Source organism: Carya illinoinensis, chromosome 4 (assembly GCF_018687715.1).
Source record: "Carya illinoinensis cultivar Pawnee chromosome 4, C.illinoinensisPawnee_v1, whole genome shotgun sequence".
Lineage (NCBI taxonomy): Eukaryota > Viridiplantae > Streptophyta > Magnoliopsida > Fagales > Juglandaceae > Carya > Carya illinoinensis.
Genome location: NC_056755.1, coordinates 12,811,231 through 12,833,188, shown reverse-complemented (window position 1 = coordinate 12,833,188; position 21,958 = coordinate 12,811,231). Strand labels below are relative to the sequence as shown.

Below are 21,958 nucleotides of genomic sequence, written 5' to 3'. Positions count from 1 at the left end.
GCAATGCTTCGTAGCCAATCAAGAAGCAATGATTTTATAAAAATAAATTCCCAAAATATATAAATTTATGTAATGCATTAAATTTAATTTATAATTAAATTAATTAATTACATCAAATCACTTCAATTTATAAATTATTATTAATATCCAAATCCAAATATGCCATGTTCTCCATCATGAGCTGTCAATCACGACCCGTCTATAGTTCATGGGGAGGGGAAGCCAATGCACATGTTTTAGTGAGAGTACTTCTAATGGTTTTTCATCTTATTCTTTAAAATATCTCATAAGTCTTTTTTTATTTTATTTTACATAATAATTTTTACAATTCTCTAATTATCAATAATATTTTCATATCTTTTAATATTTACAATATTATCCTATATACAATATCATATCATTATGTTTTATTTTGAATCAAACTAAAATTGACATTGATTCAAAATATAATAAAAAAAATAGAAAAAAAATTATGCAGTTTACTCAAGAAAAAAACCATAATTTTGTTGCAAATTTATAGTTGGAAACTTGAGACCTAAAGTCACAAGAGCTGATTCTTTGAGCACATCCCAGCAACACAATTAAAGGAACAGGGCTGAAACGGAAATAAAGTATATTTCTGCACTGAAAGAAAACAGCAGAAGATAAGAGAGAGAAACAAATAAAAAATTCATTCATCTGTACCCAGGTCTTGTACATCTTCTATACACACTCCCAATCCTACAATTTATACGTATTCGTTAAATCAGTGGAATACATGCATTATCTATTGTGGCCTCAACTGTCAATTTCAGTCTTCATCCTCATTGCTAGAACTCTTATGGTCAGAAGATGGCCGTTTCAATCACTCAAATATCTCCTCCAAAGACTCGGACGAGGAAACACAAGAGAGTTTACTTTCCTGAATTTGGCGCAAGGGAAGAAAATTTTTGGCCCCCAATGTTTGACTTGAAACTTTGAAAACCTATCTTCATGGAATCCCACGTTCAGGCCAAACCAGCATTGTTACCCTCCTCGTTCAATCAAAGAACGTTCTGAGAAAGAAGAGGTCAATAGGAATAACAAGTTTACCCTTCCGTAAGATAATTAACCCTGATGGATCAAATCCATCCATATCATCTGCCTCAGTTTGAAATATAAACATCTTCCAGCTCCCAAAAAAATTAATCACACGCTCAAAGAAACTGCTAGCAACCAAGAGGGTGTATATGACCATGATAAGTGGATAGATTCTGTTAAACTCATCTCCAAAGAAAGGGACAGCATGATCGATGTTCCCCATTCTCTGCATTACAGTTTCATAAGACACCAAGAGAAACTAATCAATTACTATAGTAGGGGAAGAGGGACAGAAGTTTCATTCAGAACCTCTAATAATTATTAGTCTGATGTATTTTAGGAACAAATATAATGATAAACTCGATACATGAGGATAAAGTTTTGAACTACATTTTTTTTTATGACGGCGGAACTACCCCACCGTAGAGCCCTTCAGACTCACCCATGGAACCTACAGGGAGACTAGCACAACAACCCACCACCACGGCCTCCCACTTAAATTGCAGTTTGATCCCAAGGGAAATTGAACTTGGGACATGGGGCTCATGCACACAAGTTCGCCCTTACCACTTGAGCTACCCTGGGTGAGTTTTGAGCTACATATAACATGATTTGATACTGGATGAGGTTCCCTCATGGGAAGCAAATTCAAATCAAACAGGAAGTGCTCTGAAGATGCATGTGCAAACATAGGCAGATTTTTCTCAAAACTTGGAAGGAAAAAAGAGAAGCCCTTTACCAAATAAAAAAGAGTTTGAAAAGCTTTCCCAAGAGTTATATAGAATCTTCCCGGGCCACCCAAGAGTATCCACAACTTTCTTTTGATTTAGTAACTCACACTCCATGGGAGTGGAACCAGAGAACACGCCAACCACCAAATGTGGAAGGGATGCGAGGGTTGGAAGTGCCATTTGGCTCAAAAGTACTAGGCTTCAAGATTGTTTAACCATAAAAATTCCCTGTAACTGCAAACTATAGAGAGAATGGTTCCTTTGGTAAAATTATAGTCAAGGCCAAGGTGAATGCTTCACGTCATAAATGTTACTGATATGTTGTCAATTCAATATAAAAGTATGATTCCAGTCAGAAAAAGAGAGGTCATGTCCAAAAGCAAAAGAAATTGGCAATTTGCATGCCTTTTAGCACAAGAAATTCCAACTAAAACAGATCAAGAATGAAAAAGGTATCCTTTTAATAAGTAGCAAGAATAAAAAGATACATGGCTTGTGTAAAATGAAAAATGAAATACTTTAGCGTCTTGTATGAGCTAAATGGAATGCAGATCTTTGCATCCGGTGGAACAACACCCATCTATATATTTTCTTCTAAGAAAAAATTACTTGCTGCTAGGCTATCCATGCAGTGTTGAAAGAACTGACACCCGGTGATTGAAATACCTTCTCAAATACAGTCTCAGTGTCTTCATTGTCACCAAGACTAATGAGATCGAGAAAGTTGTAAGAAATTGGTGGAGCATACCGAGCAACCATCCTAGCAGAGATTGAAACGACGTGTAAGTACATTTGCTGAAAAATGGATAAAGCATAGTCCAATTTGAGACGACATAGATATGAGGCAAAAACTTACAAGCATATCATGAGCAAGTTAAATAGGCTTGTTTGCCTTGGAGTTAATGAGTAAAACATAAACATTCCAACCTTGAACAAAGAAGAATACGTGCAGAGGCACATATACATTAGAGGAACAAAAGCAAGGACCTGGAGAAAAAGGGAACCGATCAATTTGCGATTTCTCTTTACTGGAAAAAAATTAACCTAAAAACTACCCCAGGTCTAACTACTGGAGTCAAGATCCAAAGGCAAAACACCATACAAATAGCTAACGTCAGGAAAGTAGGAAAAAGAAAAGTAAGAGGCAGCTCATAACCATCTACCACATAATGAACAGAACAATAGGATTAGATAAGGAACAACCAAAAGGCAAACAGCACTCAATTTGCATAGTCTAGTCGTTCTACTTCTAACAATGAACATTCAACTCCAGCAAACCACAAGCTCGTGTTTCCAATGGACATATAAGCAAAACATGGTATGCCTATATAAATAGCCGCCCAATTATCCACATAAATAGACAAACAGATCCAATCAACACATGTATTTAACTTTAATAAGTTAACTTTTAGCAAGTCAATAGCCAAGAGTTTCTCAAGTTGGTTTCTGAGGATGCATCGCCAACAAAATTCTGCAAAAGGAATCACCATTTATTGTGAAGACTACAGTTCAACGCATGCAATCAAATTATTTATTCTAGGTAATAAACTACTAACTAAAATTTAGAGCAATCCAAACTCAGTTAAAACTAGGCAGAAATGACAAATCAAAGATGAAAATTATTCAGCTCCACTCAACAAGGCCAAATATGCCCAAATACGAGTGGACATGAAGCCAAAATAAAAGAATATGTGTGTGCGCGCACGCGCACAACCAAACACGAACACAAATACATATGCAGCAAAAGTCTGTGCAGTGCTTTCAACAAAGTACAGAACACACAGCACTGTTCTAGTAACATTATTTTCTCAGGAAAAGAAGATTAAAACTCAATAGGAAGGTCCTCCATCAAAACAATGCTCATAAGAAGTATAAAAAACTGAGTTCACACTGGTTAATAAGATTTATGGAAACAAACCAATTTATGGATATTAGGTTTACCAATTGTATCAATGAGGTGCCCTATTTTGCCAGCATTAGCAGGTCTAAGGCTTGAGATATACTTCCTGAATTGATGGATATAAATGTCTCAGGTCATGCACAAACAACCTGGAACATATACTAAAAACCGAAATAAGGAAAATGGTAATCAGGAACAGACCATCCAGTTGAAGCACGGTGTTCATAATTTTTTACTGTATCCTCCAGTTCAAGGGCCTCCATGATGTAGGCCATGTACTCACTGAAAAACAACATTAAATTAGGTGCAGTACAGACTATCCTCTGAGTTATCAAAAGAGACTTATCACAAATCTGCCAGAAAAGAAGGTGCAAGTGCAGACTACTTGCTTGAAGGGTGAGGATTTTTTGTTAATATTTAAATGCATCAGAGGATCCCAAGCAGAGACATAAGAAGCACATGAAAAGTGTGCAAAAGGACCACTTCGATGGTAAAAACTAAAAACCCCACAGAAACTAAGATCAAATGCAAAGTTCCTGCCTCAAAATTCTATCGGGGACAGCTCAACCTCTTTAAAACCATGCCTATTCCTCACGACCCATAAGTGCCAAGTCAAATACAAAGGAGACAAGTAACAAGTAACATTCTAAAAGATGAAGACGGTTCAATCCTTTCATTAGTAATGGCTTACTTTAGCAAACTTAACATAGGATCAAACATTGTTTAGGCTGCTTGAAGAAAGGCCTTGCAACCCCTCAATATAAATAAAAGTCAAGTGCCCCCTTCCCTCCCGCTTCCACTGTCTCTCCTACCCACTATGAGAAAATAAGTTTCATATCGTAGCAAACAAACTTATATTATCCATAGAAATGAATGAGGTAGTTGAGTAGGGGTAGAATAATTTAACAAGAATGTGCAGCCAATGGATATAACAAGCGGTTTCTGATTCTTTAAACAGATAATCCAAAGGTAGCCAATAGAATGTGATGCCTTGGTGTTGAGAAAATGAAAATAGTCGTCAAATACATGGATTTTTTTTTTTCTTTTTCCTTTTTCATAAAGGGCGGTCAGAATACAAAGTTAAATTTCTTAGTTGCATGAATCTATGCAAAACTTCACCTAATAAAAAAGTTTTCCTTTTGTAACGGTAGTACTCCTCTCGAGCTTGTCGAAGATGACGCCTAAGTGTTGCCATTGATCTCTCATCTGTATCATAATCCATATCATTTTTCCCCAAGCGGCCTCCTTGTGGTTTGAAGGATGGATCTTACATAAACTGGAATTGGAAGAAAAGATTCAAAATATTACAAAGAAAACCTTGTAGGTCCAAGGGAAGTTTAAAAAGTAAAGGATAGAAAGCTACAAGAACGACCAATCCAAGAAAAAAAAAAAATGAAAATACCATTTGAGTTAACATATTGTCGATAGGAAAATTCTATACACTATACTACCATCTCACTTGCATCATACTAAGTAAGATGTAATACATTTACTACCATTAAATGATTATTTATTACATGTTTCTTTATAATCAAATAGTGATAAATGCACCACATCATATATAGTGAGATGTAAATAAGATGGTGGTGTATTGTATAACATTATTCCGATCAATAACATTCATGTAGGGCCCCCAAAGGATCCCGCTTTGACATATGATTGGATGTTGCTTGAGCAACCTATGGAATCAAAACATAAATTTAAAAATAATTGAATAAAAAAACATAAGAAATGCATAATAATACAGCTAGATTAAGAAACGAAATCGTGCCCAGTGCAGATAAGAGTAAAAAAAAGTTGTCATCCTTGGCAGAGCCAAAAATCAAGTCCAAGTTTCTGTTTTGTCTTTGAAAAAAATGAAACAATATGGTTGCTGCAAACTAGTTTTTTATATCAGCAATCGCATGATGATCAAGGGACAAGAAGCCCTTCAAAAATAATGAAATCCCGTGTAATTGAGCTATGTCTATTCATTATAATAAAATTCTTATTAAGTAAAAAAAAAAAAAAAATCAAACGCCATCAACCTATTGGTCTCGCAATTTTATTTAAAATAATTGCTTGCTTAGTAATAAAAGCACCGTTTTAAACCTTTAGGACAAATGCACATTCAGTTCGCTTGTGCTAGAGGTTCTCGGCTACAGTCGAGGGTGATGTTTTACGGTTGAAAACGCTTACTGCTGTCGGTGGTGGCAGCGTTTCAGAGCTAGAGTTTTCTCGGCGTGCAGGGGTGGGCTTGCGACTCAACCTTAGGTGGTGGATTCAGTTCGCTTGTGGTGGGCGACGGTATGCAGAGAAACGGGATGGAGCTCGGGCGTAGGCAGCAGCAAACAGAAGAAAAAAGGAAAAAGAGGAAGGGGGCGGCGAGATTGAAAGAGATGAAACCCTAAGGGGCCGGGTCTTCCCACTTGCAAATAGCTGAACCTTGTTTGGGCCGGGCCCAAGTTGTCCTTTTGTCAGTCCATGTTTTTTAGGTTTTTGTTTTTTTCATGTATTTTCGTTTATCTAGTCTGTTTTAGGTAATTTTAAAAATCATAGTCTCTAGGGCCTAGGGTCCGTAGAGTTTTGTACTCCACTCCTTGGGAGGGGGAGTTGTGTGGGCTATCTTAGACGGTGGTCTAAGACAGAGGTTTGTCTCTCAGACTGTTTAGTCTGGAGGGCTGTCTCTTAGACGACTTAGTCTGGAGGAATTGGGCAAGACCATGTCAACTACAAAGAAATTTGTGGGTTGGGGGGCGAGTAAATGTTATAATTTGGCTTGTATTTTTCAAGTCAGAAGTTGTAATTGTCTGTTATATGAATGAATGAAACACTGTTTCACTGTCAAAAAAAAAAAAAAGGACAAATGCACATTGCCCCCACTAACGAAATTTAAAGAAACTAATATTAGGAGAGTGTCACGGTTTCATAGCACACTTCCACTTCAAGAATGGGCTTTGAATAAAATATGGTTATCATGCCCGCACAATGGGCTATTAGCTCAATGGTAGAGCGTGCCCCTAATAATTGCGTGCTTGGGCTGCAAGGGCTTAACCTCTCGTGTGAAATTATAAAATTATAGAAGCTCCCCTTTTAAGTTGAAGATCAAACAATTTCATCAAACTGAGTATGATCGTGTGATAGCATCTACTACACTAAGAGTATCAATGAAACCAATTATTGAAATTGATTGGGATATCCTTACCTAACTGGAATCAAGAACTTGTATATTTGTTCCACCCAAAATGGGAATGGGCAAGGGATATGAACTCATAGTCTCTAATATGATGATCGAGGCAATTCCACTATTATAAGCTCATTCCATATCGGTGACAGACCAAAATAGGGTTAGATTATATCAATCTAATAATTAGAATGGGTTATTCTATTGTATCTTACCAAGCTATATGGACACAATAAAGGTTTGTGGATTATACATGTGATTAAGATAATTAGTCCTGAAAAAATATTAATAGCCAACCTTTGTCAATTTTATATAAGAATTGGGAACAAGAAAACGGGAAAAAGAGATACTTATAGAGGGTTGAGAGAGAGAGAGAGAGAGAGAGAGAGAGAGAGAGAGAGAGAGAGAGAGAGAGTACTGTAGCATTTGAAAATTCTTGATGAGTTTCATCAAGTTTAACAGCCATTTTGGCAATTTTATGAGATAGAACTTTTTGATGGGTGGTATGGTCTGCATTTCTCCAAATGCTTTTGGGAATTTCGCTCAAGAAGAAATGCACCTGTAACTGTAACAAGCCCAAATGTATTTGAGCAGGCCATGGCTAAACCCAAAATAACTCCACTCCTGTTAATGAGGGCATTGAACAAGAAATGAGAACATAGCTCAATTGGCCTATTGAGAAACAATAAATCATATTTTCTTCGATAGAAGATAACAAGTTGTATACAAGAAAATTTTATTGCTAAATAAATAGGCATAGCTCAGGTACACAGAAAATATACAAGAGAGTACCTAAGATATCACATTCTGCTTTTTTCCTTTGTGCTTTTAATATTAAGAGAGGTGAGAGGGGGCAAAGGTGCCATTTTCCCTTTATTCTTAGGTTTAGTTTATTGACCATGCTTTTTTATGAACGTTAAAAAAAATTATTTTGCATCAGGTAGTCCAACTGTATCAGTACACTCTTATCCTAAAGAGAAGAGGATGTATAGGATCACAAAGAATTATCTTAACTTTAATAGAAGCTAAATACACCTGCAAGTTACAAAGGAAAAAAACAAAAAACATCTACCACTGAAGTGGGCATTAAACCTCCGCATGACATTCAAGTGATTGCTCCTTTCTGCGAAGTGGGAAATCAGTTTCCGAGTTTCCATGCTCAAAATGCAAACTCAATAAATTTAGAGGTGATGAACTCTATATAAGCATTGGATAGTTGGCCACAATCTTTTAAATATCACAAATCTAGCTTCCATGAGGATAAACCAGCCAATGCCAGATGATAAGATTCTGATCAGCAAGTGGAATGAAAATTTTGAGGTTAAGATGAAATATTAAAATATTATTATTATTGTTTTAGAATTTAAAAAAGTTAAGAAAAAGTTGAATTATTTATTATATTTTATATGTAAATTTAAAAAAATTATAATGATGAGATAAAAATTTTAAATTTAAAATAAAAATTTTTTATTACCAAACCAAACTTTAGATAAGTATATCTCCCATAATAAAAAGACACATTGAATTAAATGCCCTTTCTTTGAGTGTTCTCCTCCAAAGAATTTGCCAATGCATGTACTAGTATGTCAAATCCATCAACTGAAACACAGAAGATTTATGTCCTTTAATGTCTCCGTCCTTTTTAAAGAATTTTTTTTTTCTCAACAAATAGGAAATTTTATAGATAAAATTTTGGAGACAAGATACAAGTTCAGTAGAATGAAAATTTCTTACAGTCTTTTCAAAGGCAACACAAATTACAACACAAAATAAAAAGAAAAAAGAGGGTACTCGGAGCCAAACAATTGACTCCCATCCAAAATTTATAAAGGGAGATTGCTTGGTGACGGTTTTGAAATAGTCTGATGAACAAACTATAAGACTGTAGTTAAATGCTACAGTAAGGGGTGTGCTACAACGTGTTGGTCTGGACTGGCCGGAAGGAACTGCCACTGCCACTACCACTTTTACTTGATCTTTGATTAGGAAAAGTAGTAACATAGGAAAGCAAAAAACTGATACGAATTGCCAGAGAGGAACCTCCACTGTCGGTGATGGCGAGTGAAGTACACGCACTACAACTGGAGAGGACGGGAAGGCCGGGCCATGAAGAAGTAATGCCACCGATCCCATGCTGCGCATGGCGATAGAAAACGTCCCCAGACGGGACAGCGCATGAGACCAACGCGCCGATTGAAATGATAAACTCTTACTATCAACTTGAAGATCGGCGCCCAGGGATGCTAATGGTGGGGTGCGTGATGAACGAAGAACACTAGAAGTCCTTTTTAAAGAATTTATCTGTATGCATATGTGTATTATCAATTAAGTCAAATCCACTTCTTTTTTCTTTTTGTTTGATGAAGTAAAGTCAAATCCACAACTTCTGACCACACCTAACTGAAATATTCAGGAGACAGAGCATAAAACAATCCCAAACAAGAATTTTATACTTAGATATAAATAGATAAAAAAATTGAAAAAGTTTTTGTAGTATTTGAAGAAGTTCTAGTAATATATGATACGACTTGTGAATTTAACACAAATATGATAGAAAATTAACAAGTTTAGGTTTAATATAAATAAGTTCGTGTCAAAACGAGTTGACCCGTTAAGAAATGATTAATAAACGCGTCAACTCATTTAATCCGAAATTAACCTTTAATTATCCGTTTAAATTTTATTTCAAAATTATAATTTTATTATTGTTAGGTTGTAATATTAGTATTTCTTAATATGCTTATGGTTAATTATTGAGATTGTAATTCTAGCGTCTAGACCAAGGTTCATATTTATTATTATTGGGTTTATGATATTGGTGTTATTATGGGTTAGAATTTGAAAAATATTGATATTTCTTATAAAAGGTAGTCTTAGGCATTGTTTGGTTACACAGATGAGATGAGATGAGATTAAAATTGAATAAAATATTGTTAAAATATTATTTTTAATATTATTTTTATTTTGAGATTTGAAAAAGTTAAATTGTTTATTATATTTTGTATGCGAGTTTGAAAAAATTGTAATGATTAAATGAAATGAGATGGTTTGTGTAACCAAATAATGTCTTTTGTTTACATTGTGGTTACTACTAAATATAGATTTTAACTTTTATGTCAACTTATGTTAATCGTGTCAAATGGATTATGCAAGTTAGTTCAATCCATTTACATGAAACGAGTTGAAATGAGTTGTGTCATGTTGACTCACTTCTAATTTATTATTAAGCGGATCAAAATGGATGATATGACATGGCTAATTATTTAAATAGATTGTGTTAGAGTTTAAAGGTCTGACCTATTTAGCTTAACGGATAGTGTTTAGGTTGACCCATATAGTCAAATGCCCATAACTTGATACAACATAAATATGACCATGATCTGCAAACACGAATTGACACCCCTTAATTTGAAGTTAACAAAAGAATTCCGAATGACTTGCTATAATTTCTAGCAACCTAGACGGCAAACAAAAGAAAGTATGAAAAGAAACTATAACCCAAATAACAATTTTTTTTTTGATAAGTATAACCCAAATAACAACACTAAAAGAGGATAAGAAACAAACCAGTTCTTATGCATCATAATGATGAGAATAAGTCCAAAGAGGCCTATAAATCCCACAACTACATAAAATATGAAGTTAACATGTAGCCTGGTCTTCAATCTGTCTTTCATAGCGAAGTCCCCAGCATCTTCAAAACCCTGAATAAGGGGCACCACAGCCCTGCTTAGAGATAAACAATTTAATTGATGAGGAAAGGTAAATCTCTCAGCGGTAAAGCCATTTAGAAGCAAGTAATCATACACTGCCAACTAAAACACTAAAATTATATCCATTCATGAAACACATTAAAGACCAATATGGCCTTCTTCAACGTGTGTGTGCCTTTCCAGTAATTGTTCCCAGTTTAATAGTGACATACATTTTGATTTAGGAGTTTAAAAATACACATTTTTATAAAAAAGAAAAGAAAAAGGAAGTATTGGTTAAAACTACATCAAGAAATGACAATGTTTACTTTTGTTTGTTAGATGGATCGCTTGAATACTTCTTGTGTACTGGGTAACACCCTTTTTTATTATTAATGAAAGCAGTGAGCCCTCTCAATTATCTACCCTCAATCTTCAAAGTTTCAAAAAATTTCTTTGTATCCATAATTTACAGCAACTGAAGCCTTGATACAGATATAAAGTGTCCAGTAGCTTAAAATATGATTCCAGATAGATGCTATAGGAAGACATTGTTGGCAGAACATAGGTGGTCAGCAAGTCATTGAGGCTAATATGTATGGTTGCAACTTGCACACATCTTATCTAAAAAGGCACTTGACTGTGATTCTGTTTTGGTGGGACTCAAATGAGGTTTTAGCCAATTGTTATGGTTGAATGTTTCTTCTAACTTCAATGAACTATGAAGTCAGTTTTTCCTTTTTAAGTGTATCTAATTATTTGACACAACACTCACACTAAAAAACAAATCGAGCGTTAAAATCAAGCATTCAACTCAACTTGATTTGAGTTCAACTCGAGCTCAAACCGATTATTTGATAATTGAGCCAAACTTAACTAAGTACTACTCACTCGTACTTAGCTCAATTACAACCTTAATCCACTTGATGTAAAGTATTTATTTTTGTAATCTCACTTTTATAACTAGATTTTTGCATTGATGGGGCATCCAACACAAATAAGAGCTGTTTACAATATTTTTAATCTAAATATCTATAATATAATGATAACAGCGTGGCCATTTCTAATGGTATTATTTACTGAAATTTCAGCTCCTACATGGGCCATGAGATTTGACATGACAATGAGAAAACAGAAACCCACATCCAAAAAGTGTTGGGCCTACACTGATTTCTCTTATTGGATTGATGTTTTGGCGAATGAAAATACAGATCTAGTTTTTGGTTTTGGCAAGCCAATGAATTCCGCGTTTGGTCAACAACTACCACCAAAAAATATTGTTAAAAAATAAAAAACATAAAAATATCATAACTTCTAGGGTATATTTACATCCCATTAGGATGTTTAACAAATTTTCTTAATTATTAAGTAAAAAAAAAAATTAATCGATTGAGAGTCTTGGTGGGAATATCATTTCTTTTTGTTATATTTTGAGAGTAGACTGTCAATAAGCCTAATGCATGTCAAGATTTAGAAGTGGTAGAATCTACTTTAAAGTTACTTTTGGATGTTGAGATGAATTGTAAATAGTAATATTTTATAAATCTCATTAACATAGATTTAACTTTTTTAAGCTGATATGAGTTTAACTTTTTAAATTAAAATATATGAAATAGTTTAAGGTGAGTTTAATTTATTTTTTTATAAGAAGTTGAAAAAGTAGTTAGTCTCATCAAGTGAATAGTTTGAGATGAGTTGAATTTACAACCAAACACAACCTAATGAAAGCATCCATCATAACATGCATCGACACCATGTTCTCTCTTTCTAATTTCTTATTATTATTTTTACATAGCTTACAAAGTGTTTACATACATGGAAAATGATAAATGAACCCATGAGTTTGCCCGCTCAAACTTAACACCCATGCATTTTATTTGATTTATTTAATTCTTTTTTACTTAATAATTAAAGAAGTGATTTTTAATAAAATTATGTTTTTTTTTTTCATTTTTTACTAAGGATGTTAAAAAAATATTAAAAAAAAAATCAACTAGTCGCACGAGCGGCCCGCTAGCAGCATCTAGACATATATCTTTTATTATCCAAATATTTCCAACATTTAATTCGGGTTCAAGACTTAAAAATAACAATATAAGGTAAAGTCTATATTTTTTTAGTCTGAATTTAATTTTAAAGTATGTAAGTCACGCGTATTCTATTTAAAAAAAAAAAATCATGTAAATCTTAAATTTATTTACTTTAAAAAAAAGAATTGACGGTATTTATACAATCTAAAATTGTAAATATTATTTTTTTTAATCTTAATTTGAAGCGATGAAATGCAATGCATATTGCATAAATTGTGTGAGAATGAATCATTTGATTATTTATATATATTAAGAAAGGCAAGTTTATATTTTTTTTACAAGCTTTTATACCGTCGACGTATGATCTTTCTACTGACCAAACACGCAAAAAATTAACAGATTTTTTTTGCTCTTTTCGTGTTTGATCTGTGAAAGGACTCTATATTCAAATCATTTCTAATTATCAAATTATTGCATCTGGCCGCATGGGAACACTTGATACCATGTCAAACTGAGTTAACTAAGGAACCAAAAAGTAAAGCATCCAAGGCTGGCCAGTGAATATATATATAGATCTATTAGCCTACGCAATATAGCTTATAAGATCATCTCAAAAGTTTTCGCTAACAGGTTGAAAAAAATATTAAATGAGATTAGATGTCCCAATCAAAGTGCCTTTATCTCAAAAAGATTAATAACTGACAAAGTAAATGTGGTGTATGAGATTTTGCACACAAAGTAAGAAAGAAAAGAAAGTTGGGGAATGTGTCTATCAAGTTTGGCACGTCAAAAGCTTATAAAATAATTGAATGTCTATACCTAAAAGTAGTTATGATAAATCTTTTGATCTATGACTTATAAATATATGATCTTCAAACCAAACCATCACATGGTTTAAAAAGATGTCCTAAAACATATATAAGCTTCTGATTCAAGATCACATGGTTAGAAATTAACCAAAATATAAATTTAGTCAAGAATATCCACACTTTGGCTTATTTGAATATCTCTTTGCATAAAATTTCATATCTTTGAAACTAACATCAAATATCTTCAAAATAATAATATAACATGTATATAAGATACTTAGAATCTTCCAATAAAATTATTAAAGTCATTAGAATAGGTTTAGACTACCAAAGAGTTAAACTTTCTCAAAACAGAAACTGTTTTTCTTCTTCCAGTTTCTAAGTTTCTAAATCTAAGAAAATCTTTCATCAAAACCTTTAATCATGCAAAAATCCTCAACCAATAGTCACATATACATGTTAACAATACTCCATAAAAATTTCGGACCAATATCTATCCATTAGCTTGGTCAAAAACTCCAAACTATAACATATTCTCCAGTTTATCTCCCAGAATGACCTTTCTATAGTTTACACAATATTTGACTGACCAAATGATCTTCAAATGGGGCGAATAAGATATCCATGTAAACTAGACTCAAAAAGGAACAACTTATATGAAGGAGACTTTATGATAAAACACTTACAAAAGTTTCGAAATGGGTGTGCAAAAGACCTCCTAAAAGCTGTTCGAGAGAGAGTGTTTGATATTCTTTCAATGGAAAGTGTAAATGAAGATAATTTCGTGGGGAGAGGTGGCTGGAGATACTTATGGATGAGATATGGAAGAGATGAGGCTGGAGTTGAGAGTTGAGTGTAGTTTTCTCCTACCCAAAATATCTATAAAAGATTATTTCATAATATTATATCCAATAGTATCTACAAAAAATCAACTTAAGATATTTTTATCTAATAATATCTATAAAAATCAACTCAAAATATTTTTACCCAATAATATTCATGAAAATTACCTCAAGATATTTCTTTTTATTCAATAATATCTACAGTTTTGAACAGACGTTTTGTCCGAAAATATGAAAAAATGTTATTGCGCCATAAGACTTTAAATAACCCTCCGAGTCTAATGGCACAAACCATAATACATTTTGACACTTCTAACTATCTCCAATAATCAAAAACACACTTCTGATACCATAGTAAATAATAACACTAACTATGTAGTTAGACAAAAACCTATACGATTAATGGATTCGTGAAAACTTATGGGGTTTTCACGAGGTTCCTAAGTTAATAGAAATTTTACAATTGAATTTCTAGCGGGCTGTTACACACTTGTTAGCAAATGAAGCTTTACACTTACAATCTAAAGTAGTTTGGATAGAAGAAGCACCTGATTGTATACGAAACACCATAGAGATTGAAATATCATGTACTAAGTAATACAAGTTATTAATAAATACAAAGTTTATTTAAAAAAATAGAAAAGAGTTAACTAGACACTCTAGAGAAATGAAATTTGTAGTGCTTGAATATCTAAGTCTAGTATATTTTTTTAAAAAAAGTTGATAAATACAATATTTATATAAAAAAATTATATAAGATGTGACACATTTATTACTACTGAATAATTTTATAATAAAAATAAAATTAGAGCGTGATATATATCATTTAGTCTTCTTTTTAAAAAAAAATTCACAATATTTATAGCTAAATATAGGATTACTCAAAATTAAAACAACATATGCGGCACTACGGTGAGGTTTTCAGTGACATTTCTTATTTGGGCCACAAGACCCACACTGCCATGAAACATCCATCCACTTCTTTAATTCCCTCCATTCATCATTTGTAGGTCAGGTCAGGTGGCTCTTCTTTTGTTTTTCCTTTCTTATTTGGAACTATCGCTTTTTGAACTTCCTCAAACGGGAATGCTTTGGAAGATTCTCAATCTCCCATACAACAAGACTAAAGAAAGCTTTCCACTTCCTTTGGTGCATGTCCATTCCGTTCTATTCCTTAGTTTGTTTATCTTTACATGAATGGACCATTGCCCTGGCCCATTTAGATGGTGAATATGTTTCATCTCATCTCATCTAATTTTATCATTATAATTTTTTTCATATTTTTATATAAAGTAAAATAGACAATTCAATTTTTTCAAATCTCACAATAATAATAATATTAAAAAATAATATTTTATTCAATTTTCATCTAAAACCATTCAATTTCATCTCACTATGCACACCGCACCTTAGCCACACCTTTGTGTCGCTACTAATATTTTGATCTCTAGTAAGAACCTAGATGATTTATCTTATATTTGTCTTTAGTTTGAATAAATATATTTGCAAACTTGTTTAGTGACACACTAAACGTACCGCTAATGTGAAACCTTGCCACGTTAAATTATTTTAAAAATTATTAGTGTTTTGACCTTTTTCTACTAATATAATGAAGTAAAAATGAAAAACTTAATTCTCAACTTTATTTTTTTCCATCATCATTTTAATATTTCTTAACGTGATATTAAAAGAAACATAATAAACAGCCTCTATTTATTGAATGCCACATTATGAGATGGTAGAAACATGATGATAAAATAGATAAGTAGTATTAATCTGTGATGGATCTCAAAATAAAAGAGAAATGATATTTACAATCGTGAATATGTAAGTGATGCGTAAACTTTTTGAAAAAAATAAGTAACTACGAGACTTACATGTAAAATAAATTAATTTTTTAATAATAAATTTTACTATTTTTAAATAATTATATTTTTAAATAATTATGTAGCACTTACTCATTCGTTTAATATATTAAATGAAATGACAAGTCCAGATTTCAGAAAAAGGACGCAATATTAATAATAAATAGGAAAAGCTTCTACCTAAGAAAGCAAAAGAAAATCACGTCCATAGAAAATAGGAAAATATGACAAAGCCATGCTTGGAGCCTTGAAATAAAGTTCAGCTTTATCTTTATATCCATTTCATAAATGCAAGAAATTCGTATGATGTTACATACAACTAAATTTATTTACTTCATTAATTAATAAAAAGTGTTATATTTATAAAAAAAAAATTATAAACTAATATAATTTTATGTGATATGTTTAAAAAAAATGAGAAAGTAATAAAAAATAAATTTTTATAAATTTTTAAAAATACAATAATAATAATAATAATAATAATAATAATAATAATATAACTGTTATTATTGAACGAACCCTTTATTTCACAGATTACAACTTTTGGCATCTTTTTCTGTGCCGCATTGGAGTGGCTACAGTCTAATTTTGGCATTCACAGATGCAAGATTTCTTTTATTTTTGGGAAATAATATTATTTCCACGTAAACTTTTTTACCGAAATGCATTTTTTTTTAATTTTTTAATTTTTCCTTAATGATGAAGGATTTGTTTTTAAATGAATTTATGAATTTTTTATTTTTTTTTAAATATTTAAATACTTTAAAAGAATGTTGAAAAAAAAAGTAGAAAAGAAAAAAAGTAAAGAAAAAAAAAAAAAAGTTAAGCCTATCGGTGAGGATTCTATATAAGAATCTTACGTGGAGATAGCATTGTCCTTTATTTTTTCTTTCCCAATAATTGACCTTCGTGGATTTCACATAATGATAGTCTGAAGTGGGTCCAATTCTAATGGTTGTACAATTATTTGCCAACAATGTCAACAGATACCTTTCTTACTGCAACAAAGCTAAGACACTTGGGTCAGGGATACCTTGCTTGCTTGGGCAGCAAAGGCAAGACACCGGGCTCACTCATATTTTGGTGATTGAGATTGTTTATAATTTATTTATTTAAACATATTTTTATAATTTAAAAACACATGTATACATATTATTTCATAAAAATAAATATATAAATTGACACATCTTTATACGAGAATATTTGTAATCAACTCAATAAAATTAAAATTTAGCTAAAGTACATAATAAATTATTATAATAATCTCAACAAATAAACATTTATTATAGTTCAAGACTATTTCGCTGACCAAATCTGGCTAACTAAATATTATTTTTAAAATAAAATAATAACATTTTTTCACTACTTTGGTCTTAGACTCTCAGTTCAAGAAGAAAATGCATGGTTGATTCTAACAACCAGTATTGAAAGTTGTAACTTTGGAATAAATATTGATAGATTTGGAAAGAATAATGAAGAAATATTTAAATATAACAATAAACTTAAATAAAATTATATATCAGTTGAAAACATATGGTCATTGTAAGAAAAAAACCATTAGAAAATTTTATCTTAAAATGATATAAACGTTAGAGAATTAATATGTAATTTGTTAATAGCAAATTAATATTCAAATTACAATTATAACTAAAATAATGAAAAGTTCAAAACCAATATTTTAATAGAATAGTGATAGATTTGTTGAGTCTCTTATTTAATATTGTAAAAAGTAACAAACTAAAATTTGTAAAAGTGAATTTTTTAGTTAAATTTTGGTTAAAATTTGTTGAAACCACTACTAATATTATAATGTATTAGACCTATTTTAGAATAAAAGTAAATTTACAATTTAACATTCTATACCAATACCAGTCAGATTGTGAATTTAGATCTCTTTATGGATAAAATATTTCTCACTCTTTTAAATTGTAAAAAATATTTGAATTAAAAATTGTAATAGATCGTTATTAAAGTGAACTTGGGAGTTGGTGTATTGCCCAAGAAAAAAGAATTGATCAAATGTATATATATATATATTTATTTATTTATATATTCCCTTTAAGATTAGCCACCTACATTCAACAGAAAATGGCAGCAGAACATGGAGGAATGATCGTATTAGTACAAAATATAATATATTCTCCAAACAGAACAAAAGACTGAGATATGTAAGAAGATATCAGCATCACGTTTAGGCCCATTTGGTGGTTGTCCAAATATCTTTCGGTTAATACAGAGAATGATGCACAGCCAGATCACATGGTGGTTGTGCCGACCTGTACTTACCAAAAGGCAGCCAACTTATACGACTTGGACAATTTATATATATATATATATATTAAGAAAATAATATTATGTGATATGAGTTTGTTCATTTAATTTTATATTTTATATTTTATTTAATAATTAAAAAATGATTATTAATATATTGGTAATCTTTAAAATATTAATATATTTAAAAAATATTTGAAAAAATTTACATTAAAAACACGCCCAATTTTAAAAAACTAGCCGCATGAAACCATCACTTTGTTTAAAAAAAAAAAAAAGTTGTAACCCTCAAGGAATCCTAGTAAAGATCATATCAATTATCAAACAATGAATCTACGGAACATGCGAGTGGTAGAAACACACCCTTTTCTGAAGTGGTTCTCCATCGCTTCAACAACTCCATGACCTTGAACTAACTGCCTTTGTGGCAGTCATTTTCTTATTACTTGATCGTTGATTGGTTACGAAAAACTAAGGCCGGTTACATCTATTTTACATTTTTTTCTTAATTTTTTTGTCAATAGAGTTTACAAACTAATGTCACAATATCTATCTATTTTACAGGAAAAAGATTTAATAATCTAATATATAATATCAAGTCACGTTATGAACATAATTTATGCTAACCAAAATCAAATGACATTAAGATTACACATGTGCATATAACTCGGAAACCCGACTGACCCAAACCGAAATATGACGGGTTACCGGCGATCGGTTTACCAATCCATTAAAAACAATGGGTTTGAGTTTTGGTGTTAAACAGACTAATAAAAACAATTTGTCAGTTCTTTCAAACCCTAGCCTCCAAGATTCCAAGTACCATGTGGGCATCAATGTCGTTCTACAGCTTGAAGATATTGAATCTGTTTAAAACCCGTGAGGGTGGAGAAATGGTAGCACAAGTAGGGAATAAACTCTGTAAGGGGAAAATAGTAGCTCGGGTAGAGAAATGAGCTTGTAGCCGTCCAGCACCTCTTTCACTTCGCAACTTCTACTACATCCGCTGCCACTCACTCTAGAATTGGATTTCTCATGTGCTATTCCTCCTCATCTTCCCCCACCATCGCAACCGCTACCTCCGGCCATAATTGTTGATCTTCCTCTTCAGAAAAAAAAATAAAACTAGGTAAAAAAATCATATGGAAAAACCAGCTCACTTTTTAGAGAAGCAACCCAAAAGCCTTCAAGGAAGAAAAATATGAAACAGACTTTCATCATGATCAAGGTCGATGGTATCCAGTGATTTTGCTTGTTGTTGGGACTTTTATTTTTTGATTGTGTATACATTTGCTATGTGGTTGTTGGGGGAATTTGAAGGGAGGGAAATGAAAGTTATCTTTCTCATTATGAGGTGAATTTTGCACATTCTGAGGATTAGGTATTGGAACTGCTCCATCCCACATGATGAAGTGAGTGTCGTTTCATATGTAGAAAATACGTACAAACAAGGTCCCTTCGCGATGAAGAAGAAAGAACACTATTTTCATATATATATATATATATATATGTATTTTTCTTTTTCTTTTTTTAAAAAAAAGATCAAATTAGCTCATACGGATTTGACTCAATTTTTGTTTTAATAAATCAATTCGGATCAGGTTAGCACCTTAAATAGTGGTGTCCAGGTCAAGTCGGACTAGGTATAGACTCGTTATTTTTAACTCGGGTTGCAAGGCTAATTAAGATAACAACAAATGGTGTATAGAATAATAATATATTAGAAATACTTTAACAATAGAAATATTATATAAAAATAAATTTATTAATTAATATAAATTAATATAATACGTTAAATTATAAAAATATTTTTATTTTAAAATACATCTACCTAACTTGTTTCGAAATTATCCTCCTAAAATTAAATAATGGATGAATAATTACACCCTACACCTCGATGAACGGGAAATTGTTAGTGGCATTATGAAAACTAGTGTCAGTGTCTATTCCCGGACTGAAAAAAAGAAATAATTTCATTCAATAATTGTATATACATTTTGGAAAAAACACTTTGACCATAAGTACAAATAGCTTTGCAGCTGTCTCTGCCTATAGATGTATAAATATAATAGCATGATTGTAATGCATTTGCCACATGGGATTCTTATATTTAGTTTGGGAGGACTGTGGTTTTTGTTTTTGTCCCCGTTTGCCTTTTGTTGTCTTTTGCTTTCGTGGTCTTTTCTGTTTTCTCTTTTCGATCGAGTGGTAGTATGATATCGTTTTTATTGCTTCGTGAGTTTGTGTAAAGGAAAATGATTTGGGTCTATACTTTTGACCTTTTTTTTTTTTTTTTTTATTTCTTTAGCGATTAAGTAAATTTTTTTAATGATGTTGTGAATTTTTTTTTATTTTAAAAAAATATTTAAGGGTATAAAAAAATAAATGAAAATAAAATCAAAAATTACAAAAAAATATAGACTAATTATATGAGTATTCGAAAGAAAAGTTTCGGTAACTGTAGCAGCACTCTTGTATAAAACACTAGCGACAATTTCGCTTCGAAATACTCCAAAATACAAGAGAATAATCCTCTCCCTTCCTTTTAATATACTAATTCTAATTACCAACGCATGGTCCTCCCATTTTGTAAACGTTAAGATTACGTTTGTTTGTATCTCAAATCATCTCAAATTGATCATATTAATAGAATTTACTACCTTTTAATTTTCTATAAAAAAAAGTAAAACTTATCTCAACATATTTTATAGGTTCAAACACATATATTAATCATCTCAATATTTTATTTACATTTAAACACATCTTAATATAATTAGTAAAATATTATTATTTATTAACTCAAATCATCTGAAATTAACTCAACATTTAAATACAACTCAAAAAACAATCCATTCTCATATGATCCCACAGAGAACCTCGATCAAGGTCGAGGGAATTAGGGCATGATATCTTATATTTTAGCATAAAGACTATCAATTATAACTACTTAATCTTTTATCATCGAATTATATCATGAAATATTTTCGTATTTGGATTATGTTGTATCCTTGAAGTGTCAATTATTTTTTCCTAATATATATGTTAAATCACCAAAACTTATAATTACAAACCACCATCATTTTTTACTATGTCATAAACTAACAATTTTGACAATTGAAACCATGTACCGATTTGTCAATTTGCACAATCATTCAAGATTAATCACTAATGGCCAAATTTTATTTGTCAACTATTGATTATTGAGAATGCTAAAATCACAAAAAAATTATAAAAGTAAATTTATAAATTGACATAACTTCATCTGATACGTTATATTTATTTTACAATAAAAGTAATTTTATAATTTAACGTATAATATCAAAATATATCAATTTGTGAATTTATTTTATTAAGATCTCTACATGACTAATTTTTTTATTGATTACTTAATATGTTAGTTATCAGTTTTGACAATTTAATGTGTAAATTAAGAAAAAATAATAATGGAAAGATGTAAAATGTAATTTATGATGTTTTCTTTTGATTGGTTTCGATGTCCAAGAAGAAAAAAGAAAGTGATAAATTTATTGCAAATAAAAAGTTCAGAAAAGGGGGAAAATAGAATCATATAGGATAATAGTATTATAGAGCCAAAA

At 31.4% G+C, this 21,958-nt stretch overlaps 1 pseudogene; it reads right to left on the bottom strand.

Moving 5' to 3' along the window:
* Positions 1–447: 447 nt before the first annotated feature.
* Positions 448–10,780, bottom strand: LOC122306251 (annotated as a pseudogene).
* Positions 10,781–21,958: the final 11,178 nt, after the last annotated feature.